The 25,794-nt window shown below is 45.7% G+C and overlaps 10 non-coding genes and 1 pseudogene across 10 annotated transcripts; all 11 read right to left on the bottom strand.

Moving 5' to 3' along the window:
• Positions 1–1,796: 1,796 nt before the first annotated feature.
• Positions 1,797–1,981, bottom strand: LOC130300766 (U2 spliceosomal RNA). Its single transcript, XR_008851590.1, has one exon. It is a non-coding gene; the product is annotated as a U2 spliceosomal RNA (small nuclear RNA).
• Positions 1,982–3,432: 1,451 nt separating this feature from the next.
• LOC130300715 (U2 spliceosomal RNA) lies at positions 3,433–3,568 on the bottom strand (annotated as a pseudogene).
• Positions 3,569–5,659: 2,091 nt separating this feature from the next.
• On the bottom strand, positions 5,660–5,850 carry LOC130300741 (U2 spliceosomal RNA). Its single transcript, XR_008851568.1, has one exon. It is a non-coding gene; the product is annotated as a U2 spliceosomal RNA (small nuclear RNA).
• A 2,070-nt stretch (positions 5,851–7,920) lies between these two features.
• LOC130300738 (U2 spliceosomal RNA) lies at positions 7,921–8,111 on the bottom strand. Its single transcript, XR_008851566.1, has one exon. It is a non-coding gene; the product is annotated as a U2 spliceosomal RNA (small nuclear RNA).
• A 2,088-nt stretch (positions 8,112–10,199) lies between these two features.
• Positions 10,200–10,390, bottom strand: LOC130300737 (U2 spliceosomal RNA). The gene has a single exon (XR_008851565.1). It is a non-coding gene; the product is annotated as a U2 spliceosomal RNA (small nuclear RNA).
• A 2,087-nt stretch (positions 10,391–12,477) lies between these two features.
• Positions 12,478–12,668, bottom strand: LOC130300736 (U2 spliceosomal RNA). The gene has a single exon (XR_008851564.1). It is a non-coding gene; the product is annotated as a U2 spliceosomal RNA (small nuclear RNA).
• Positions 12,669–14,743: 2,075 nt separating this feature from the next.
• Positions 14,744–14,934, bottom strand: LOC130300735 (U2 spliceosomal RNA). The gene has a single exon (XR_008851563.1). It is a non-coding gene; the product is annotated as a U2 spliceosomal RNA (small nuclear RNA).
• Positions 14,935–17,023: 2,089 nt separating this feature from the next.
• On the bottom strand, positions 17,024–17,214 carry LOC130300734 (U2 spliceosomal RNA). Its single transcript, XR_008851562.1, has one exon. It is a non-coding gene; the product is annotated as a U2 spliceosomal RNA (small nuclear RNA).
• A 2,078-nt stretch (positions 17,215–19,292) lies between these two features.
• On the bottom strand, positions 19,293–19,483 carry LOC130300733 (U2 spliceosomal RNA). The gene has a single exon (XR_008851561.1). It is a non-coding gene; the product is annotated as a U2 spliceosomal RNA (small nuclear RNA).
• Positions 19,484–21,574: 2,091 nt separating this feature from the next.
• LOC130300732 (U2 spliceosomal RNA) lies at positions 21,575–21,765 on the bottom strand. The gene has a single exon (XR_008851559.1). It is a non-coding gene; the product is annotated as a U2 spliceosomal RNA (small nuclear RNA).
• Positions 21,766–23,861: 2,096 nt separating this feature from the next.
• Positions 23,862–24,052, bottom strand: LOC130300731 (U2 spliceosomal RNA). Its single transcript, XR_008851558.1, has one exon. It is a non-coding gene; the product is annotated as a U2 spliceosomal RNA (small nuclear RNA).
• Between the last annotated feature and the right edge of the window lie 1,742 nt (positions 24,053–25,794).

Here is a 25,794-nt window from a genome sequence, read left to right as displayed (position 1 = left end):
ACACACCTACCTTTGTTGCCTGCAGATGCCTCCTTGGCTGTCCCCAAACGGTATCAAACCAACACCCACGGGAAGCTGTAAGCATAGAGGACATGCCTGCACCCCATTGGACTTACCTGTGTGGGTTAAACCCGGGTTATTTGACAACCTATGGCGGTGATGGTTCTGCTCAGGCAGAGCAGTGCTGATGCTCCTCATAAAGCTGTCGCTGCTGTGAAGGTTCTAGGTGACATCACAAATCCCTATGGTTACATACACAACAAAGCTGGGTTGTTGTTGTTTACACTCTGCAAGGCCTGTGGAAGTGAGTGACATCATAGCACTGTAGTTCTGAGGGTTCTAGATGGATGCAACAATCTCCTGTTGCTTCTATGAAGGCCATAATAGACGACATCACCAAACAGCTCCATAGTCACATACACAGCAAAGGAGAGATGTTGTTTACACCTAGTGATGTCAGTGGTATTGAGTGACATCACAGCACAGTGCTAAGGCTCCTGGGCCTGGACACAGCAGCGGCTGCAATATCTCAACGGAGAATACGTTTATATATATGTGTGTGTGTGCGCGTATATATATATATATATATATATATATATATATATATATATATATATATATATTTCTCCGCCGAAATCACTTTTAAACCCATTTCCACCTTTTTTTCCCTTCTCTTCCTCTTACTTTTTTTTCACGTTTTTTTACGTTTTTCTCCTTTTCGCCTCTTTTCTGGGCGTATTATTCTTCTTTTTCTTCTTTTTTTTCGTCTAATGCATACCCCATCAGTGCAGCAATGCTTATTCAATACCGCCAGCAGATGGAGACACTGGGGGATAATTTTCTAAGGATTTATACTGATTTTTCCTGTCTGAATTTGTCGCACAGAAAGTTGCAGGCCAAATATGTGTGACATTTCTGCGACTTTAGCTTCTAGAGCATTTTTACAACATTATACATAGGTGCTGAATACATAAAAAGCGACTGTTCAGCGGCAGACAAGTCGCATCGGCTGAAAGTAGGCCAGAATGTCAGTCCATGTTGGAGCAGGTTTAGATACAGTCTAAAGTATAGATCTCAAAGTCTGTGCACAGAATTTAGCAAGGGCCTCGCACCTTCTGATGCATCAGGTAGGTGCACAATAGCATACCCTAACCCTCTGTACTTTGGTCTATATTGATGCGGGACATAGACAGCCAGCTGATGACCAATCCATTAGTGCAATGGATGGCTGGAAGCATTTGTCTTTGCCTTTGCAATACCACAGAAGCAATGCATGGTCAATGTACAGCAATGACACACCTGTGTGAACAGCCAGGAGACCCCCCCCCCCCCCATGTTATGTTACATAGTTACATAGTTAGTACGGTCGAAAAAAGACATATGTCCATCAAGTTCAACCAGGGAATTAAGGGGTAGGGGTGTGGCGCGATATTGGGGAAGGGATGAGATTTTATATTTCTTCATAAGCATTAATCTTATTTTGTCAATTAGGAACATTCAGCACCCACCCGCTATCAAGGCAGCTGCCTATCATGTCATGCCCTACCTGCACAGGTGTGCTGGCTACTCAAATGATCCAATTAAGGAGGCCATTTAGTCAGCAGCAGCAGAAGTCCTGTGCCTGGACGCTCCAACAGCGGCCAGACACAAGCAGAAGCAGAAGCAGCAGAAGCAGCAGCAGCACCACCTTTTGTTTTTTGGCTGCAGCAGCAGCAAGGCCCACAGGGCTGGCTAGCTGGCTAGCCAGCAAGCAGGTAGCAATGAAAGTAGGAATCTTTCTTTTTAACCCTGTAAGGGGGTGGTGCACTGTACCCGAAGATACTGCCATATCGGGTCAATGCATAGGGCGACGGAAGCAAGCTTCGAAATCGGCCCCCGTTCTCAAAAATCCATTTAATATATGGTCCCCAGATAGGGGACGTATCAGATATTAAACTGATAAGAACAGATTTTTTTTTTTAGTTAACCCTCAGAACTCCATCAGAGCTCTAAGATCTTATTTGAGCTTGATTTTTTGTTCATCATTCAGGAAAACCCGTTTTTCTTTATTTCTTTATCTCTTTTTTTTTTTTTTTTTTTAAACAATAAAAGAAACCATATTTAAAACATAAAAAAATTATCAAACCAAAACTAACCATACTATAATTCTATAATTTCTTAAAGAAAAATTACCCAAATGTCATTCCTCTTCTCCATGCAAAGACCATCAAGAAGTCTAAGAAACCACAAGTTATAGATCCACTCAGCATCTCACTTTTGGCTGGAATCGCCAGCCACGCTGGAACCTTGTATGTTTCCACAAATCTATCTATATCTGCGTGAAAGGAACAATAGACTTTATCCCTTGCTTCATTGACTTTGATTCCCAATCTTTCTTTCAGATTTCCCAAATCCTCGTCAAAGGCTTTTTTTTCTTTTTTTGACACACTCTTGAAGACAACATCAAGAGAGCCTCCATACTCTACCGATACATATTCTTCTTCATTTTCTTTCCTTTTCTTCTCCTCCATCACTTTCCTGGTTGGAGTTTCCTCCTCTTCAGGTTCTTCCCTCACATCAGTTTCCTCCTCCCTACTTCGTTTCATAACCTCCTTTTTCTTCTTCTTCTTCTTAGGACACATTACTGCCAGGTGTCCCTCATCACCACATAGATGACACTTTTTCTTCACCTTACATGCTTCTGGCTCATGGCCTTCTTCTTGGCATTTATAGCACCAAACAATATCACAAAAATCTTTCCTATGGCCATACCTTTTACACTTTCGACAAAAGTCGTCCATGCCTGAAAAGAACAGGTCCCCATTTACTGGGCCAATCTTAAAACGCCCTGGGGGATAAATTAGCTTTCCATCAGGTGTTTTCTGAAACTTCACTTGAAATTTCCACTTTGTCGTCCAAAGTCCATATTGATTATAGATCTTGCCTTTTGGCTTCACCTCCTCACAGAATCTAGAAAGGAACAGAACAATCTCTTCTTCTGTGATATACGGACTGTACATCCTCACAGTTATAAGTCTTTCCCGAGTCGGGAAATGGGGAGTAATCTCTACCCCTCCCAACTTAGGGTGCGACTTCCACAGCAATGCTTTATTGCAGAACACACCATAGTCCTCCTCCGAAACCAGAACCACATCATAGACTCCATTTCTTGGAAATTCCAGCATCGATAATATCTGGTCCTTCCTCAGCTCAAAAAACTGGAACAAAATCTCCTCCACCACGAAGAATAAACCTCTCTCCTTCTTTCCAGCATCCAAAAGAGTAATTCGGACTCCATTTCGTAGTCTGGCGTAGCTAGGTACACCTCCAGCAGGCTCTCCTTTCTTGCCAGCCTCCTCCATCGCAGAAAAAACACCTCCCCTACTGCAGGCAGGTAGGTAGGTAGGTGGTGATCGCTCCTCGTTGCCCGGGGACTAAGCCGCCACCCTGATGTCAGCAAGGGGGTTTAGTCCCACCATATAGATGGGACGATCCCCCAGGGAAAAGGAGCGGGTACCCCGGGCTCCTTCCAGCCAGATCAAGCAAGCATATACTACACTTGATCTTAGCCAAAAGGCCGAGAAGCGATAACCGTGAAAGGGGCGGGCCCAACAAGGTGCCCTTCATGGGCACTATCACTGCTTGCTGTCAGGGAGGCTGCCAGACAATTTTCCATGCACACTCTGGGCTGGGGGGGCAGTCAACCACCAGTACACACAGCAGAACCTAAACCCATACCATTATTGCTAAGCAGCAAGACAGGGGCCCATTGCACTCCCACGGGGCCTTTTTAAATGCAATCCATAACCCGGATTTGCCAGGAACCCTTCTTACTCCTCCTACTTGCATGTGACACTGGGCTTAGGATCTGCATAGGAAACACACACACAAGCACACACCTACCTTTGTTGCCTGCAGATGCCTCCTTGGCTGTCCCCAAACGGTATCAAACCAACACCCACGGGAAGCTGTAAGCATAGAGGACATGCCTGCACCCCATTGGACTTACCTGTGTGGGTTAATCCCGGGTTATTTGACAACCTATGGCGGTGATGGTTCTGCTCAGGCAGAGCAGTGCTGATGCTCCTCATAAAGCTGTCGCTGCTGTGAAGGTTCTAGGTGACATCACAAATCCCTATGGTTACATACACAACAAAGCTGGGTTGTTGTTGTTTACACTCTGCAAGGCCTGTGGAAGTGAGTGACATCATAGCACTGTAGTTCTGAGGGTTCTAGATGGATGCAACAATCTCCTGTTGCTTCTATGAAGGCCATAATAGACGACATCACCAAACAGCTCCATAGTCACATACACAGCAAAGGAGAGATGTTGTTTACACCTAGTGATGTCAGTGGTATTGAGTGACATCACAGCACAGTGCTAAGGCTCCTGGGCCTGGACACAGCAGCGGCTGCAATATCTCAACGGAGAATACGTTTATATATATGTGTGTGTGTGCGCGTATATATATATATATATATATATATATATATATATATATATATATTTCTCCGCCGAAATCACTTTTAAACCCATTTCCACCTTTTTTTCCCTTCTCTTCCTCTTACTTTTTTTTCACGTTTTTTTACGTTTTTCTCCTTTTCGCCTCTTTTCTGGGCGTATTATTCTTCTTTTTCTTCTTTTTTTTCGTCTAATGCATACCCCATCAGTGCAGCAATGCTTATTCAATACCGCCAGCAGATGGAGACACTGGGGGATAATTTTCTAAGGATTTATACTGATTTTTCCTGTCTGAATTTGTCGCACAGAAAGTTGCAGGCCAAATATGTGTGACATTTCTGCGACTTTAGCTTCTAGAGCATTTTTACAACATTATACATAGGTGCTGAATACATAAAAAGCGACTGTTCAGCGACAGACAAGTCGCATCGGCTGAAAGTAGGCCAGAATGTCAGTCCATGTTGGAGCAGGTTTAGATACAGTCTAAAGTATAGATCTCAAAGTCTGTGCACAGAATTTAGCAAGGGCCTCGCACCTTCTGATGCATCAGGTAGGTGCACAATAGCATAGCCTAACCCTCTGTACTTTGGTCTATATTGATGCGGGACATAGACAGCCAGCTGATGACCAATCCATTAGTGCAATGGATGGCTGGAAGCATTTGTCTTTGCCTTTGCAATACCACAGAAGCAATGCATGGTCAATGTACAGCAATGACACACCTGTGTGAACAGCCAGGAGACCCCCCCCCCCCCATGTTATGTTACATAGTTACATAGTTAGTACGGTCGAAAAAAGACATATGTCCATCAAGTTCAACCAGGGAATTAAGGGGTAGGGGTGTGGCGCGATATTGGGGAAGGGATGAGATTTTATATTTCTTCATAAGCATTAATCTTATTTTGTCAATTAGGAACATTCAGCACCCACCCGCTATCAAGGCAGCTGCCTATCATGTCATGCCCTACCTGCACAGGTGTGCTGGCTACTCAAATGATCCAATTAAGGAGGCCATTTAGTCAGCAGCAGCAGAAGTCCTGTGCCTGGACGCTCCAACAGCGGCCAGACACAAGCAGAAGCAGAAGCAGCAGAAGCAGCAGCAGCACCACCTTTTGTTTTTTGGCTGCAGCAGCAGCAAGGCCCACAGGGCTGGCTAGCTGGCTAGCCAGCAAGCAGGTAGCAATGAAAGTAGGAATCTTTCTTTTTAACCCTGTAAGGGGGTGGTGCACTGTACCCGAAGATACTGCCATATCGGGTCAATGCATAGGGCGACGGAAGCAAGCTTCGAAATCGGCCCCCGTTCTCAAAAATCCATTTAATATATGGTCCCCAGATAGGGGACGTATCAGATATTAAACTGATAAGAACAGATACTACACTTGATCTTAGCCAAAAGGCCGAGAAGCGATAACCGTGAAAGGGGCGGGCCCAACAAGGTGCCCTTCATGGGCACTATCACTGCTTGCTGTCAGGGAGGCTGCCAGACAATTTTCCATGCACACTCTGGGCTGGGGGGCAGTCAACCACCAGTACACACAGCAGAACCTAAACCCATACCATTATTGCTAAGCAGCAAGACAGGGGCCCATTGCACTCCCACGGGGCCTTTTTAAATGCAATCCATAACCCGGATTTGCCAGGAACCCTTCTTACTCCTCCTACTTGCATGTGACACTGGGCTTAGGATCTGCATAGGAAACACACACACAAGCACACACCTACCTTTGTTGCCTGCAGATGCCTCCTTGGCTGTCCCCAAACGGTATCAAACCAACACCCACGGGAAGCTGTAAGCATAGAGGACATGCCTGCACCCCATTGGACTTACCTGTGTGGGTTAAACCCGGGTTATTTGACAACCTATGGCGGTGATGGTTCTGCTCAGGCAGAGCAGTGCTGATGCTCCTCATAAAGCTGTCGCTGCTGTGAAGGTTCTAGGTGACATCACAAATCCCTATGGTTACATACACAACAAAGCTGGGTTGTTGTTGTTTACACTCTGCAAGGCCTGTGGAAGTGAGTGACATCATAGCACTGTAGTTCTGAGGGTTCTAGATGGATGCAACAATCTCCTGTTGCTTCTATGAAGGCCATAATAGACGACATCACCAAACAGCTCCATAGTCACATACACAGCAAAGGAGAGATGTTGTTTACACCTAGTGATGTCAGTGGTATTGAGTGACATCACAGCACAGTGCTAAGGCTCCTGGGCCTGGACACAGCAGCGGCTGCAATATCTCAACGGAGAATACGTTTATATATATGTGTGTGTGTGCGCGTATATATATATATATATATATATATTTCTCCGCCGAAATCACTTTTAAACCCATTTCCACCTTTTTTTCCCTTCTCTTCCTCTTACTTTTTTTTCACGTTTTTTTACGTTTTTCTCCTTTTCGCCTCTTTTCTGGGCGTATTATTCTTCTTTTTCTTCTTTTTTTTCGTCTAATGCATACCCCATCAGTGCAGCAATGCTTATTCAATACCGCCAGCAGATGGAGACACTGGGGGATAATTTTCTAAGGATTTATACTGATTTTTCCTGTCTGAATTTGTCGCACAGAAAGTTGCAGGCCAAATATGTGTGACATTTCTGCGACTTTAGCTTCTAGAGCATTTTTACAACATTATACATAGGTGCTGAATACATAAAAAGCGACTGTTCAGCGACAGACAAGTCGCATCGGCTGAAAGTAGGCCAGAATGTCAGTCCATGTTGGAGCAGGTTTAGATACAGTCTAAAGTATAGATCTCAAAGTCTGTGCACAGAATTTAGCAAGGGCCTCGCACCTTCTGATGCATCAGGTAGGTGCACAATAGCATAGCCTAACCCTCTGTACTTTGGTCTATATTGATGCGGGACATAGACAGCCAGCTGATGACCAATCCATTAGTGCAATGGATGGCTGGAAGCATTTGTCTTTGCCTTTGCAATACCACAGAAGCAATGCATGGTCAATGTACAGCAATGACACACCTGTGTGAACAGCCAGGAGACCCCCCCCCCCCCATGTTATGTTACATAGTTACATAGTTAGTACGGTCGAAAAAAGACATATGTCCATCAAGTTCAACCAGGGAATTAAGGGGTAGGGGTGTGGCGCGATATTGGGGAAGGGATGAGATTTTATATTTCTTCATAAGCATTAATCTTATTTTGTCAATTAGGAACATTCAGCACCCACCCGCTATCAAGGCAGCTGCCTATCATGTCATGCCCTACCTGCACAGGTGTGCTGGCTACTCAAATGATCCAATTAAGGAGGCCATTTAGTCAGCAGCAGCAGAAGTCCTGTGCCTGGACGCTCCAACAGCGGCCAGACACAAGCAGAAGCAGAAGCAGCAGAAGCAGCAGCAGCACCACCTTTTGTTTTTTGGCTGCAGCAGCAGCAAGGCCCACAGGGCTGGCTAGCTGGCTAGCCAGCAAGCAGGTAGCAATGAAAGTAGGAATCTTTCTTTTTAACCCTGTAAGGGGGTGGTGCACTGTACCCGAAGATACTGCCATATCGGGTCAATGCATAGGGCGACGGAAGCAAGCTTCGAAATCGGCCCCCGTTCTCAAAAATCCATTTAATATATGGTCCCCAGATAGGGGACGTATCAGATATTAAACTGATAAGAACAGATACTACACTTGATCTTAGCCAAAAGGCCGAGAAGCGATAACCGTGAAAGGGGCGGGCCCAACAAGGTGCCCTTCATGGGCACTATCACTGCTTGCTGTCAGGGAGGCTGCCAGACAATTTTCCATGCACACTCTGGGCTGGGGGGCAGTCAACCACCAGTACACACAGCAGAACCTAAACCCATACCATTATTGCTAAGCAGCAAGACAGGGGCCCATTGCACTCCCACGGGGCCTTTTTAAATGCAATCCATAACCCGGATTTGCCAGGAACCCTTCTTACTCCTCCTACTTGCATGTGACACTGGGCTTAGGATCTGCATAGGAAACACACACACAAGCACACACCTACCTTTGTTGCCTGCAGATGCCTCCTTGGCTGTCCCCAAACGGTATCAAACCAACACCCACGGGAAGCTGTAAGCATAGAGGACATGCCTGCACCCCATTGGACTTACCTGTGTGGGTTAAACCCGGGTTATTTGACAACCTATGGCGGTGATGGTTCTGCTCAGGCAGAGCAGTGCTGATGCTCCTCATAAAGCTGTCGCTGCTGTGAAGGTTCTAGGTGACATCACAAATCCCTATGGTTACATACACAACAAAGCTGGGTTGTTGTTGTTTACACTCTGCAAGGCCTGTGGAAGTGAGTGACATCATAGCACTGTAGTTCTGAGGGTTCTAGATGGATGCAACAATCTCCTGTTGCTTCTATGAAGGCCATAATAGACGACATCACCAAACAGCTCCATAGTCACATACACAGCAAAGGAGAGATGTTGTTTACACCTAGTGATGTCAGTGGTATTGAGTGACATCACAGCACAGTGCTAAGGCTCCTGGGCCTGGACACAGCAGCGGCTGCAATATCTCAACGGAGAATACGTTTATATATATGTGTGTGTGTGCGCGTATATATATATATATATATATATATATATATATATATATATATATTCTCCGCCGAAATCACTTTTAAACCCATTTCCACCTTTTTTTCCCTTCTCTTCCTCTTACTTTTTTTTCACGTTTTTTTACGTTTTTCTCCTTTTCGCCTCTTTTCTGGGCGTATTATTCTTCTTTTTCTTCTTTTTTTTCGTCTAATGCATACCCCATCAGTGCAGCAATGCTTATTCAATACCGCCAGCAGATGGAGACACTGGGGGATAATTTTCTAAGGATTTATACTGATTTTTCCTGTCTGAATTTGTCGCACAGAAAGTTGCAGGCCAAATATGTGTGACATTTCTGCGACTTTAGCTTCTAGAGCATTTTTACAACATTATACATAGGTGCTGAATACATAAAAAGCGACTGTTCAGCGACAGACAAGTCGCATCGGCTGAAAGTAGGCCAGAATGTCAGTCCATGTTGGAGCAGGTTTAGATACAGTCTAAAGTATAGATCTCAAAGTCTGTGCACAGAATTTAGCAAGGGCCTCGCACCTTCTGATGCATCAGGTAGGTGCACAATAGCATAGCCTAACCCTCTGTACTTTGGTCTATATTGATGCGGGACATAGACAGCCAGCTGATGACCAATCCATTAGTGCAATGGATGGCTGGAAGCATTTGTCTTTGCCTTTGCAATACCACAGAAGCAATGCATGGTCAATGTACAGCAATGACACACCTGTGTGAACAGCCAGGAGACCCCCCCCCCCCATGTTATGTTACATAGTTACATAGTTAGTACGGTCGAAAAAAGACATATGTCCATCAAGTTCAACCAGGGAATTAAGGGGTAGGGGTGTGGCGCGATATTGGGGAAGGGATGAGATTTTATATTTCTTCATAAGCATTAATCTTATTTTGTCAATTAGGAACATTCAGCACCCACCCGCTATCAAGGCAGCTGCCTATCATGTCATGCCCTACCTGCACAGGTGTGCTGGCTACTCAAATGATCCAATTAAGGAGGCCATTTAGTCAGCAGCAGCAGAAGTCCTGTGCCTGGACGCTCCAACAGCGGCCAGACACAAGCAGAAGCAGAAGCAGCAGAAGCAGCAGCAGCACCACCTTTTGTTTTTTGGCTGCAGCAGCAGCAAGGCCCACAGGGCTGGCTAGCTGGCTAGCCAGCAAGCAGGTAGCAATGAAAGTAGGAATCTTTCTTTTTAACCCTGTAAGGGGGTGGTGCACTGTACCCGAAGATACTGCCATATCGGGTCAATGCATAGGGCGACGGAAGCAAGCTTCGAAATCGGCCCCCGTTCTCAAAAATCCATTTAATATATGGTCCCCAGATAGGGGACGTATCAGATATTAAACTGATAAGAACAGATACTACACTTGATCTTAGCCAAAAGGCCGAGAAGCGATAACCGTGAAAGGGGCGGGCCCAACAAGGTGCCCTTCATGGGCACTATCACTGATTGCTGTCAGGGAGGCTGCCAGACAATTTTCCATGCACACTCTGGGCTGGGGGGCAGTCAACCACCAGTACACACAGCAGAACCTAAACCCATACCATTATTGCTAAGCAGCAAGACAGGGGCCCATTGCACTCCCACGGGGCCTTTTTAAATGCAATCCATAACCCGGATTTGCCAGGAACCCTTCTTACTCCTCCTACTTGCATGTGACACTGGGCTTAGGATCTGCATAGGAAACACACACACAAGCACACACCTACCTTTGTTGCCTGCAGATGCCTCCTTGGCTGTCCCCAAACGGTATCAAACCAACACCCACGGGAAGCTGTAAGCATAGAGGACATGCCTGCACCCCATTGGACTTACCTGTGTGGGTTAAACCCGGGTTATTTGACAACCTATGGCGGTGATGGTTCTGCTCAGGCAGAGCAGTGCTGATGCTCCTCATAAAGCTGTCGCTGCTGTGAAGGTTCTAGGTGACATCACAAATCCCTATGGTTACATACACAACAAAGCTGGGTTGTTGTTGTTTACACTCTGCAAGGCCTGTGGAAGTGAGTGACATCATAGCACTGTAGTTCTGAGGGTTCTAGATGGATGCAACAATCTCCTGTTGCTTCTATGAAGGCCATAATAGACGACATCACCAAACAGCTCCATAGTCACATACACAGCAAAGGAGAGATGTTGTTTACACCTAGTGATGTCAGTGGTATTGAGTGACATCACAGCACAGTGCTAAGGCTCCTGGGCCTGGACACAGCAGCGGCTGCAATATCTCAACGGAGAATACGTTTATATATATGTGTGTGTGTGCGCGTATATATATATATATATATATATATATATATATATATATATATTTCTCCGCCGAAATCACTTTTAAACCCATTTCCACCTTTTTTTCCCTTCTCTTCCTCTTACTTTTTTTTCACGTTTTTTTACGTTTTTCTCCTTTTCGCCTCTTTTCTGGGCGTATTATTCTTCTTTTTCTTCTTTTTTTTCGTCTAATGCATACCCCATCAGTGCAGCAATGCTTATTCAATACCGCCAGCAGATGGAGACACTGGGGGATAATTTTCTAAGGATTTATACTGATTTTTCCTGTCTGAATTTGTCGCACAGAAAGTTGCAGGCCAAATATGTGTGACATTTCTGCGACTTTAGCTTCTAGAGCATTTTTACAACATTATACATAGGTGCTGAATACATAAAAAGCGACTGTTCAGCGACAGACAAGTCGCATCGGCTGAAAGTAGGCCAGAATGTCAGTCCATGTTGGAGCAGGTTTAGATACAGTCTAAAGTATAGATCTCAAAGTCTGTGCACAGAATTTAGCAAGGGCCTCGCACCTTCTGATGCATCAGGTAGGTGCACAATAGCATAGCCTAACCCTCTGTACTTTGGTCTATATTGATGCGGGACATAGACAGCCAGCTGATGACCAATCCATTAGTGCAATGGATGGCTGGAAGCATTTGTCTTTGCCTTTGCAATACCACAGAAGCAATGCATGGTCAATGTACAGCAATGACACACCTGTGTGAACAGCCAGGAGACCCCCCCCCCCCATGTTATGTTACATAGTTACATAGTTAGTACGGTCGAAAAAAGACATATGTCCATCAAGTTCAACCAGGGAATTAAGGGGTAGGGGTGTGGCGCGATATTGGGGAAGGGATGAGATTTTATATTTCTTCATAAGCATTAATCTTATTTTGTCAATTAGGAACATTCAGCACCCACCCGCTATCAAGGCAGCTGCCTATCATGTCATGCCCTACCTGCACAGGTGTGCTGGCTACTCAAATGATCCAATTAAGGAGGCCATTTAGTCAGCAGCAGCAGAAGTCCTGTGCCTGGACGCTCCAACAGCGGCCAGACACAAGCAGAAGCAGAAGCAGCAGAAGCAGCAGCAGCACCACCTTTTGTTTTTTGGCTGCAGCAGCAGCAAGGCCCACAGGGCTGGCTAGCTGGCTAGCCAGCAAGCAGGTAGCAATGAAAGTAGGAATCTTTCTTTTTAACCCTGTAAGGGGGTGGTGCACTGTACCCGAAGATACTGCCATATCGGGTCAATGCATAGGGCGACGGAAGCAAGCTTCGAAATCGGCCCCCGTTCTCAAAAATCCATTTAATATATGGTCCCCAGATAGGGGACGTATCAGATATTAAACTGATAAGAACAGATACTACACTTGATCTTAGCCAAAAGGCCGAGAAGCGATAACCGTGAAAGGGGCGGGCCCAACAAGGTGCCCTTCATGGGCACTATCACTGATTGCTGTCAGGGAGGCTGCCAGACAATTTTCCATGCACACTCTGGGCTGGGGGGCAGTCAACCACCAGTACACACAGCAGAACCTAAACCCATACCATTATTGCTAAGCAGCAAGACAGGGGCCCATTGCACTCCCACGGGGCCTTTTTAAATGCAATCCATAACCCGGATTTGCCAGGAACCCTTCTTACTCCTCCTACTTGCATGTGACACTGGGCTTAGGATCTGCATAGGAAACACACACACAAGCACACACCTACCTTTGTTGCCTGCAGATGCCTCCTTGGCTGTCCCCAAACGGTATCAAACCAACACCCACGGGAAGCTGTAAGCATAGAGGACATGCCTGCACCCCATTGGACTTACCTGTGTGGGTTAAACCCGGGTTATTTGACAACCTATGGCGGTGATGGTTCTGCTCAGGCAGAGCAGTGCTGATGCTCCTCATAAAGCTGTCGCTGCTGTGAAGGTTCTAGGTGACATCACAAATCCCTATGGTTACATACACAACAAAGCTGGGTTGTTGTTGTTTACACTCTGCAAGGCCTGTGGAAGTGAGTGACATCATAGCACTGTAGTTCTGAGGGTTCTAGATGGATGCAACAATCTCCTGTTGCTTCTATGAAGGCCATAATAGACGACATCACCAAACAGCTCCATAGTCACATACACAGCAAAGGAGAGATGTTGTTTACACCTAGTGATGTCAGTGGTATTGAGTGACATCACAGCACAGTGCTAAGGCTCCTGGGCCTGGACACAGCAGCGGCTGCAATATCTCAACGGAGAATACGTTTATATATATGTGTGTGTGTGCGCGTATATATATATATATATATATTTCTCCGCCGAAATCACTTTTAAACCCATTTCCACCTTTTTTTCCCTTCTCTTCCTCTTACTTTTTTTTCACGTTTTTTTACGTTTTTCTCCTTTTCGCCTCTTTTCTGGGCGTATTATTCTTCTTTTTCTTCTTTTTTTTCGTCTAATGCATACCCCATCAGTGCAGCAATGCTTATTCAATACCGCCAGCAGATGGAGACACTGGGGGATAATTTTCTAAGGATTTATACTGATTTTTCCTGTCTGAATTTGTCGCACAGAAAGTTGCAGGCCAAATATGTGTGACATTTCTGCGACTTTAGCTTCTAGAGCATTTTTACAACATTATACATAGGTGCTGAATACATAAAAAGCGACTGTTCAGCGACAGACAAGTCGCATCGGCTGAAAGTAGGCCAGAATGTCAGTCCATGTTGGAGCAGGTTTAGATACAGTCTAAAGTATAGATCTCAAAGTCTGTGCACAGAATTTAGCAAGGGCCTCGCACCTTCTGATGCATCAGGTAGGTGCACAATAGCATAGCCTAACCCTCTGTACTTTGGTCTATATTGATGCGGGACATAGACAGCCAGCTGATGACCAATCCATTAGTGCAATGGATGGCTGGAAGCATTTGTCTTTGCCTTTGCAATACCACAGAAGCAATGCATGGTCAATGTACAGCAATGACACACCTGTGTGAACAGCCAGGAGACCCCCCCCCCCCCCATGTTATGTTACATAGTTACATAGTTAGTACGGTCGAAAAAAGACATATGTCCATCAAGTTCAACCAGGGAATTAAGGGGTAGGGGTGTGGCGCGATATTGGGGAAGGGATGAGATTTTATATTTCTTCATAAGCATTAATCTTATTTTGTCAATTAGGAACATTCAGCACCCACCCGCTATCAAGGCAGCTGCCTATCATGTCATCATGTCATGCCCTACCTGCACAGGTGTGCTGGCTACTCAAATGATCCAATTAAGGAGGCCATTTAGTCAGCAGCAGCAGAAGTCCTGTGCCTGGACGCTCCAACAGCGGCCAGACACAAGCAGAAGCAGAAGCAGCAGAAGCAGCAGCAGCACCACCTTTTGTTTTTTGGCTGCAGCAGCAGCAAGGCCCACAGGGCTGGCTAGCTGGCTAGCCAGCAAGCAGGTAGCAATGAAAGTAGGAATCTTTCTTTTTAACCCTGTAAGGGGGTGGTGCACTGTACCCGAAGATACTGCCATATCGGGTCAATGCATAGGGCGACGGAAGCAAGCTTCGAAATCGGCCCCCGTTCTCAAAAATCCATTTAATATATGGTCCCCAGATAGGGGACGTATCAGATATTAAACTGATAAGAACAGATACTACACTTGATCTTAGCCAAAAGGCCGAGAAGCGATAACCGTGAAAGGGGCGGGCCCAACAAGGTGCCCTTCATGGGCACTATCACTGCTTGCTGTCAGGGAGGCTGCCAGACAATTTTCCATGCACACTCTGGGCTGGGGGGCAGTCAACCACCAGTACACACAGCAGAACCTAAACCCATACCATTATTGCTAAGCAGCAAGACAGGGGCCCATTGCACTCCCACGGGGCCTTTTTAAATGCAATCCATAACCCGGATTTGCCAGGAACCCTTCTTACTCCTCCTACTTGCATGTGACACTGGGCTTAGGATCTGCATAGGAAACACACACACAAGCACACACCTACCTTTGTTGCCTGCAGATGCCTCCTTGGCTGTCCCCAAACGGTATCAAACCAACACCCACGGGAAGCTGTAAGCATAGAGGACATGCCTGCACCCTATTGGACTTACCTGTGTGGGTTAAACCCGGGTTATTTGACAACCTATGGCGGTGATGGTTCTGCTCAGGCAGAGCAGTGCTGATGCTCCTCATAAAGCTGTCGCTGCTGTGAAGGTTCTAGGTGACATCACAAATCCCTATGGTTACATACACAACAAAGCTGGGTTGTTGTTGTTTACACTCTGCAAGGCCTGTGGAAGTGAGTGACATCATAGCACTGTAGTTCTGAGGGTTCTAGATGGATGCAACAATCTCCTGTTGCTTCTATGAAGGCCATAATAGACGACATCACCAAACAGCTCCATAGTCACATACACAGCAAAGGAGAGATGTTGTTTACACCTAGTGATGTCAGTGGTATTGAGTGACATCACAGCACAGTGCTAAGGCTCCTGGGCCTGGACACAGCAGCGGCTGCAATATCTCAACGGAGAATACGTTTATATATATGTGTGTGTGTGCGCGTATATATATATATATATATATATATATATATATATATATATATATTTCTCCGCCGAAATCACTTTTAAACCCATTTCCACCTTTTTTTCCCTTCTCTTCCTCTTACTTTTTTTTCACGTTTTTTTACGTTTTTCTCCTTTTCGCCTCTTTTCTGGGCGTATTATTCTTCTTTTTCTTCTTTTTTTTCGTCTAATGCATACCCCATCAGTGCAGCAATGCTTATTCAATACCGCCAGCAGATGGAGACACTGGGGGATAATTTTCTAAGGATTTATACTGATTTTTCCTGTCTGAATTTGTCGCACAGAAAGTTGCAGGCCAAATATGTGTGACATTTCTGCGACTTTAGCTTCTAGAGCATTTTTACAACATTATACATAGGTGCTGAATACATAAAAAGCGACTGTTCAGCGACAGACAAGTCGCATCGGCTGAAAGTAGGCCAGAATGTCAGTCCATGTTGGAGCAGGTTTAGATACAGTCTAAAGTATAGATCTCAAAGTCTGTGCACAGAATTTAGCAAGGGCCTCGCACCTTCTGATGCATCAGGTAGGTGCACAATAGCATAGCCTAACCCTCTGTACTTTGGTCTATATTGATGCGGGACATAGACAGCCAGCTGATGACCAATCCATTAGTGCAATGGATGGCTGGAAGCATTTGTCTTTGCCTTTGCAATACCACAGAAGCAATGCATGGTCAATGTACAGCAATGACACACCTGTGTGAACAGCCAGGAGACCCCCCCCCCCCCCCCCCATGTTATGTTACATAGTTACATAGTTAGTACGGTCGAAAAAAAACATATGTCCATCAAGTTCAACCAGGGAATTAAGGGGTAGGGGTGTGGCGCGATATTGGGGAAGGGATGAGATTTTATATTTCTTCATAAGCATTAATCTTATTTTGTCAATTAGGAACATTCAGCACCCACCCGCTATCAAGGCAGCTGCCTATCATGTCATGCCCTACCTGCACAGGTGTGCTGGCTACTCAAATGATCCAATTAAGGAGGCCATTTAGTCAGCAGCAGCAGAAGTCCTGTGCCTGGACGCTCCAACAGCGGCCAGACACAAGCAGAAGCAGCAGAAGCAGCAGCAGCACCACCTTTTGTTTTTTGGCTGCAGCAGCAGCAAGGCCCACAGGGCTGGCTAGCTGGCTAGCCAGCAAGCAGGTAGCAATGAAAGTAGGAATCTTTCTTTTTAACCCTGTAAGGGGGTGGTGCACTGTACCCGAAGATACTGCCATATCGGGTCAATGCATAGGGCGACGGAAGCAAGCTTCGAAATCGGCCCCCGTTCTCAAAAATCCATTTAATATATGGTCCCCAGATAGGGGACGTATCAGATATTAAACTGATAAGAACAGATACTACACTTGATCTTAGCCAAAAGGCCGAGAAGCGATAACCGTGAAAGGGGCGGGCCCAACAAGGTGCCCTTCATGGGCACTATCACTGCTTGCTGTCAGGGAGGCTGCCAGACAATTTTCCATGCACACTCTGGGCTGGGGGGCAGTCAACCACCAGTACACACAGCAGAACCTAAACCCATACCATTATTGCTAAGCAGCAAGACAGGGGCCCATTGCACTCCCACGGGGCCTTTTTAAATGCAATCCATAACCCGGATTTGCCAGGAACCCTTCTTACTCCTCCTACTTGCATGTGACACTGGGCTTAGGATCTGCATAGGAAACACACACACAAGCACACACCTACCTTTGTTGCCTGCAGATGCCTCCTTGGCTGTCCCCAAACGGTATCAAACCAACACCCACGGGAAGCTGTAAGCATAGAGGACATGCCTGCACCCCATTGGACTTACCTGTGTGGGTTAAACCCGGGTTATTTGACAACCTATGGCGGTGATGGTTCTGCTCAGGCAGAGCAGTGCTGATGCTCCTCATAAAGCTGTCGCTGCTGTGAAGGTTCTAGGTGACATCACAAATCCCTATGGTTACATACACAACAAAGCTGGGTTGTTGTTGTTTACACTCTGCAAGGCCTGTGGAAGTGAGTGACATCATAGCACTGTAGTTCTGAGGGTTCTAGATGGATGCAAAAATCTCCTGTTGCTTCTATGAAGGCCATAATAGACGACATCACCAAACAGCTCCATAGTCACATACACAGCAAAGGAGAGATGTTGTTTACACCTAGTGATGTCAGTGGTATTGAGTGACATCACAGCACAGTGCTAAGGCTCCTGGGCCTGGACACAGCAGCGGCTGCAATATCTCAACGGAGAATACGTTTATATATATGTGTGTGTGTGCGCGTATATATATATATATATATATATATATATATATATATATTTCTCCGCCGAAATCACTTTTAAACCCATTTCCACCTTTTTTTCCCTTCTCTTCCTCTTACTTTTTTTTCACGTTTTTTTACGTTTTTCTCCTTTTCGCCTCTTTTCTGGGCGTATTATTCTTCTTTTTCTTCTTTTTTTTCGTCTAATGCATACCCCATCAGTGCAGCAATGCTTATTCAATACCGCCAGCAGATGGAGACACTGGGGGATAATTTTCTAAGGATTTATACTGATTTTTCCTGTCTGAATTTGTCGCACAGAAAGTTGCAGGCCAAATATGTGTGACATTTCTGCGACTTTAGCTTCTAGAGCATTTTTACAACATTATACATAGGTGCTGAATACATAAAAAGCGACTGTTCAGCGACAGACAAGTCGCATCGGCTGAAAGTAGGCCAGAATGTCAGTCCATGTTGGAGCAGGTTTAGATACAGTCTAAAGTATAGATCTCAAAGTCTGTGCACAGAATTTAGCAAGGGCCTCGCACCTTCTGATGCATCAGGTAGGTGCACAATAGCATAGCCTAACCCTCTGTACTTTGGTCTATATTGATGCGGGACATAGACAGCCAGCTGATGACCAATCCATTAGTGCAATGGATGGCTGGAAGCATTTGTCTTTGCCTTTGCAATGCCACAGAAGCAATGCATGGTCAATGTACAGCAATGACACACCTGTGTGAACAGCCAGGAGACCCCCCCCCCCCCCCCATGTTATGTTACATAGTTACATAGTTAGTACGGTCGAAAAAAGACATATGTCCATCAAGTTCAACCAGGGAATTAAGGGGTAGGGGTGTGGCGCGATATTGGGGAAGGGATGAGATTTTATATTTCTTCATAAGCATTAATCTTATTTTGTCAATTAGGAACATTCAGCACCCACCCGCTATCAAGGCAGCTGCCTATCATGTCATGCCCTACCTGCACAGGTGTGCTGGCTACTCAAATGATCCAATTAAGGAGGCCATTTAGTCAGCAGCAGCAGAAGTCCTGTGCCTGGACGCTCCAACAGCGGCCAGACACAAGCAGAAGCAGAAGCAGCAGCAGCACCACCTTTTGTTTTTTGGCTGCAGCAGCAGCAAGGCCCACAGGGCTGGCTAGCTGGCTAGCCAGCAAGCAGGTAGCAATGAAAGTAGGAATCTTTCTTTTTAACCCTGTAAGGGGGTGGTGCACTGTACCCGAAGATACTGCCATATCGGGTCAATGCATAGGGCGACGGAAGCAAGCTTCGAAATCGGCCCCCGTTCTCAAAAATCCATTTAATATATGGTCCCCAGATAGGGGACGTATCAGATATTAAACTGATAAGAACAGATACTACACTTGATCTTAGCCAAAAGGCCGAGAAGCGATAACCGTGAAAGGGGCGGGCCCAACAAGGTGCCCTTCATGGGCACTATCACTGCTTGCTGTCAGGGAGGCTGCCAGACAATTTTCCATGCACACTCTGGGCTGGGGGGCAGTCAACCACCAGTACACACAGCAGAACCTAAACCCATACCATTATTGCTAAGCAGCAAGACAGGGGCCCATTGCACTCCCACGGGGCCTTTTTAAATGCAATCCATAACCCGGATTTGCCAGGAACCCTTCTTACTCCTCCTACTTGCATGTGACACTGGGCTTAGGATCTGCATAGGAAACACACACACAAGCACACACCTACCTTTGTTGCCTGCAGATGCCTCCTTGGCTGTCCCCAAACGGTATCAAACCAACACCCACGGGAAGCTGTAAGCATAGAGGACATGCCTGCACCCCATTGGACTTACCTGTGTGGGTTAAACCCGGGTTATTTGACAACCTATGGCGGTGATGGTTCTGCTCAGGCAGAGCAGTGCTGATGCTCCTCATAAAGCTGTCGCTGCTGTGAAGGTTCTAGGTGACATCACAAATCCCTATGGTTACATACACAACAAAGCTGGGTTGTTGTTGTTTACACTCTGCAAGGCCTGTGGAAGTGAGTGACATCATAGCACTGTAGTTCTGAGGGTTCTAGATGGATGCAACAATCTCCTGTTGCTTCTATGAAGGCCATAATAGACGACATCACCAAACAGCTCCATAGTCACATACACAGCAAAGGAGAGATGTTGTTTACACCTAGTGATGTCAGTGGTATTGAGTGACATCACAGCACAGTGCTAAGGCTCCTGGGCCTGGACACAGCAGCGGCTGCAATATCTCAACGGAGAATACGTTTATATATATGTGTGTGTGTGCGCGTATATATATATATATATATATATATATATATATATATATATATATATATATATTTCTCCGCCGAAATCACTTTTAAACCCATTTCCACCTTTTTTTCCCTTCTCTTCCTCTTACTTTTTTTTCACGTTTTTTTTACGTTTTTCTCCTTTTCGCCTCTTTTCTGGGCGTATTATTCTTCTTTTTTTTCGTCTAATGCATACCCCATCAGTGCAGCAATGCTTATTCAATACCGCCAGCAGATGGAGACACTGGGGGATAATTTTCTAAGGATTTATACTGATTTTTCCTGTCTGAATTTGTCGCACAGAAAGTTGCAGGCCAAATATGTGTGACATTTCTGCGACTTTAGCTTCTAGAGCATTTTTACAACATTATACATAGGTGCTGAATACATAAAAAGCGACTGTTCAGCGACAGACAAGTCGCATCGGCTGAAAGTAGGCCAGAATGTCAGTCCATGTTGGAGCAGGTTTAGATACAGTCTAAAGTATAGATCTCAAAGTCTGTGCACAGAATTTAGCAAGGGCCTCGCACCTTCTGATGCATCAGGTAGGTGCACAATAGCATAGCCTAACCCTCTGTACTTTGGTCTATATTGATGCGGGACATAGACAGCCAGCTGATGACCAATCCATTAGTGCAATGGATGGCTGGAAGCATTTGTCTTTGCCTTTGCAATACCACAGAAGCAATGCATGGTCAATGTACAGCAATGACACACCTGTGTGAACAGCCAGGAGACCCCCCCCCCCCCCATGTTATGTTACATAGTTACATAGTTAGTACGGTCGAAAAAAGACATATGTCCATCAAGTTCAACCAGGGAATTAAGGGGTAGGGGTGTGGCGCGATATTGGGGAAGGGATGAGATTTTATATTTCTTCATAAGCATTAATCTTATTTTGTCAATTAGGAACATTCAGCACCCACCCGCTATCAAGGCAGCTGCCTATCATGTCATGCCCTACCTGCACAGGTGTGCTGGCTACTCAAATGATCCAATTAAGGAGGCCATTTAGTCAGCAGCAGCAGAAGTCCTGTGCCTGGACGCTCCAACAGCGGCCAGACACAAGCAGAAGCAGAAGCAGCAGAAGCAGCAGCAGCACCACCTTTTGTTTTTTGGCTGCAGCAGCAGCAAGGCCCACAGGGCTGGCTAGCTGGCTAGCCAGCAAGCAGGTAGCAATGAAAGTAGGAATCTTTCTTTTTAACCCTGTAAGGGGGTGGTGCACTGTACCCGAAGATACTGCCATATCGGGTCAATGCATAGGGCGACGGAAGCAAGCTTCGAAATCGGCCCCCGTTCTCAAAAATCCATTTAATATATGGTCCCCAGATAGGGGACGTATCAGATATTAAACTGATAAGAACAGATACTACACTTGATCTTAGCCAAAAGGCCGAGAAGCGATAACCGTGAAAGGGGCGGGCCCAACAAGGTGCCCTTCATGGGCACTATCACTGCTTGCTGTCAGGGAGGCTGCCAGACAATTTTCCATGCACACTCTGGGCTGGGGGGCAGTCAACCACCAGTACACACAGCAGAACCTAAACCCATACCATTATTGCTAAGCAGCAAGACAGGGGCCCATTGCACTCCCACGGGGCCTTTTTAAATGCAATCCATAACCCGGATTTGCCAGGAACCCTTCTTACTCCTCCTACTTGCATGTGACACTGGGCTTAGGATCTGCATAGGAAACACACACACAAGCACACACCTACCTTTGTTGCCTGCAGATGCCTCCTTGGCTGTCCCCAAACGGTATCAAACCAACACCCACGGGAAGCTGTAAGCATAGAGGACATGCCTGCACCCCATTGGACTTACCTGTGTGGGTTAAACCCGGGTTATTTGACAACCTATGGCGGTGATGGTTCTGCTCAGGCAGAGCAGTGCTGATGCTCCTCATAAAGCTGTCGCTGCTGTGAAGGTTCTAGGTGACATCACAAATCCCTATGGTTACATACACAACAAAGCTGGGTTGTTGTTGTTTACACTCTGCAAGGCCTGTGGAAGTGAGTGACATCATAGCACTGTAGTTCTGAGGGTTCTAGATGGATGCAACAATCTCCTGTTGCTTCTATGAAGGCCATAATAGACGACATCACCAAACAGCTCCATAGTCACATACACAGCAAAGGAGAGATGTTGTTTACACCTAGTGATGTCAGTGGTATTGAGTGACATCACAGCACAGTGCTAAGGCTCCTGGGCCTGGACACAGCAGCGGCTGCAATATCTCAACGGAGAATACGTTTATATATATGTGTGTGTGTGCGCGTATATATATATATATATATATATATATATATATATATATATATATATATTTCTCCGCCGAAATCACTTTTAAACCCATTTCCACCTTTTTTTCCCTTCTCTTCCTCTTACTTTTTTTTCACGTTTTTTTACGTTTTTCTCCTTTTCACCTCTTTTCTGGGCGTATTATTCTTCTTTTTCTTCTTTTTTTTCGTCTAATGCATACCCCATCAGTGCAGCAATGCTTATTCAATACCGCCAGCAGATGGAGACACTGGGGGATAATTTTCTAAGGATTTATACTGATTTTTCATGTCTGAATTTGTCGCACAGAAAGTTGCAGGCCAAATATGTGTGACATTTCTGCGACTTTAGCTTCTAGAGCATTTTTACAACATTATACATAGGTGCTGAATACATAAAAAGCGACTGTTCAGCGACAGACAAGTCGCATCGGCTGAAAGTAGGCCAGAATGTCAGTCCATGTTGGAGCAGGTTTAGATACAGTCTAAAGTATAGATCTCAAAGTCTGTGCACAGAATTTAGCAAGGGCCTCGCACCTTCTGATGCATCAGGTAGGTGCACAATAGCATAGCCTAACCCTCTGTACTTTGGTCTATATTGATGCGGGACATAGACAGCCAGCTGATGACCAATCCATTAGTGCAATGGATGGCTGGAAGCATTTGTCTTTGCCTTTGCAATACCACAGAAGCAATGCATGGTCAATGTACAGCAATGACACACCTGTGTGAACAGCCAGGAGACCCCCCCCCCCCCCCATGTTATGTTACATAGTTACATAGTTAGTACGGTCGAAAAAAGACATATGTCCATCAAGTTCAACCAGGGAATTAAGGGGTAGGGGTGTGGCGCGATATTGGGGAAGGGATGAGATTTTATATTTCTTCATAAGCATTAATCTTATTTTGTCAATTAGGAACATTCAGCACCCACCCGCTATCAAGGCAGCTGCCTATCATGTCATGCCCTACCTGCACAGGTGTGCTGGCTACTCAAATGATCCAATTAAGGAGGCCATTTAGTCAGCAGCAGCAGAAGTCCTGTGCCTGGACGCTCCAACAGCGGCCAGACACAAGCAGAAGCAGAAGCAGCAGAAGCAGCAGCAGCACCACCTTTTGTTTTTTGGCTGCAGCAGCAGCAAGGCCCACAGGGCTGGCTAGCTGGCTAGCCAGCAAGCAGGTAGCAATGAAAGTAGGAATCTTTCTTTTTAACCCTGTAAGGGGGTGGTGCACTGTACCCGAAGATACTGCCATATCGGGTCAATGCATAGGGCGACGGAAGCAAGCTTCGAAATCGGCCCCCGTTCTCAAAAATCCATTTAATATATGGTCCCCAGATAGGGGACGTATCAGATATTAAACTGATAAGAACAGATACTACACTTGATCTTAGCCAAAAGGCCGAGAAGCGATAACCGTGAAAGGGGCGGGCCCAACAAGGTGCCCTTCATGGGCACTATCACTGCTTGCTGTCAGGGAGGCTGCCAGACAATTTTCCATGCACACTCTGGGCTGGGGGGCAGTCAACCACCAGTACACACAGCAGAACCTAAACCCATACCATTATTGCTAAGCAGCAAGACAGGGGCCCATTGCACTCCCACGGGGCCTTTTTAAATGCAATCCATAACCCGGATTTGCCAGGAACCCTTCTTACTCCTCCTACTTGCATGTGACACTGGGCTTAGGATCTGCATAGGAAACACACACACAAGCACACACCTACCTTTGTTGCCTGCAGATGCCTCCTTGGCTGTCCCCAAACGGTATCAAACCAACACCCACGGGAAGCTGTAAGCATAGAGGACATGCCTGCACCCCATTGGACTTACCTGTGTGGGTTAAACCCGGGTTATTTGACAACCTATGGCGGTGATGGTTCTGCTCAGGCAGAGCAGTGCTGATGCTCCTCATAAAGCTGTCGCTGCTGTGAAGGTTCTAGGTGACATCACAAATCCCTATGGTTACATACACAACAAAGCTGGGTTGTTGTTGTTTACACTCTGCAAGGCCTGTGGAAGTGAGTGACATCATAGCACTGTAGTTCTGAGGGTTCTAGATGGATGCAACAATCTCCTGTTGCTTCTATGAAGGCCATAATAGACGACATCACCAAACAGCTCCATAGTCACATACACAGCAAAGGAGAGATGTTGTTTACACCTAGTGATGTCAGTGGTATTGAGTGACATCACAGCACAGTGCTAAGGCTCCTGGGCCTGGACACAGCAGCGGCTGCAATATCTCAACGGAGAATACGTTTATATATATATGTGTGTGTGTGCGCGTATATATATATATATATATATATATATATATATATATATATATATTTCTCCGCCGAAATCACTTTTAAACCCATTTCCACCTTTTTTTCCCTTCTCTTCCTCTTACTTTTTTTTCACGTTTTTTTACGTTTTTCTCCTTTTCGCCTCTTTTCTGGGCGTATTATTCTTCTTTTTCTTCTTTTTTTTCGTCTAATGCATACCCCATCAGTGCAGCAATGCTTATTCAATGCCGCCAGCAGATGGAGACACTGGGGGATAATTTTCTAAGGATTTATACTGATTTTTCCTGTCTGAATTTGTCGCACAGAAAGTTGCAGGCCAAATATGTGTGACATTTCTGCGACTTTAGCTTCTAGAGCATTTTTACAACATTATACATAGGTGCTGAATACATAAAAAGCGACTGTTCAGCGACAGACAAGTCGCATCGGCTGAAAGTAGGCCAGAATGTCAGTCCATGTTGGAGCAGGTTTAGATACAGTCTAAAGTATAGATCTCAAAGTCTGTGCACAGAATTTAGCAAGGGCCTCGCACCTTCTGATGCATCAGGTAGGTGCACAATAGCATAGCCTAACCCTCTGTACTTTGGTCTATATTGATGCGGGACATAGACAGCCAGCTGATGACCAATCCATTAGTGCAATGGATGGCTGGAAGCATTTGTCTTTGCCTTTGCAATACCACAGAAGCAATGCATGGTCAATGTACAGCAATGACACACCTGTGTGAACAGCCAGGAGACCCCCCCCCCCCCCCATGTTATGTTACATAGTTACATAGTTAGTACGGTCGAAAAAAGACATATGTCCATCAAGTTCAACCAGGGAATTAAGGGGTAGGGGTGTGGCGCGATATTGGGGAAGGGAT

This window comes from Hyla sarda, unplaced genomic scaffold, assembly GCF_029499605.1.
Source record: "Hyla sarda isolate aHylSar1 unplaced genomic scaffold, aHylSar1.hap1 scaffold_1098, whole genome shotgun sequence".
Classification (NCBI taxonomy): Eukaryota; Metazoa; Chordata; class Amphibia; order Anura; family Hylidae; genus Hyla; species Hyla sarda.
This window is presented reverse-complemented; position numbering and strand designations above follow the sequence as displayed.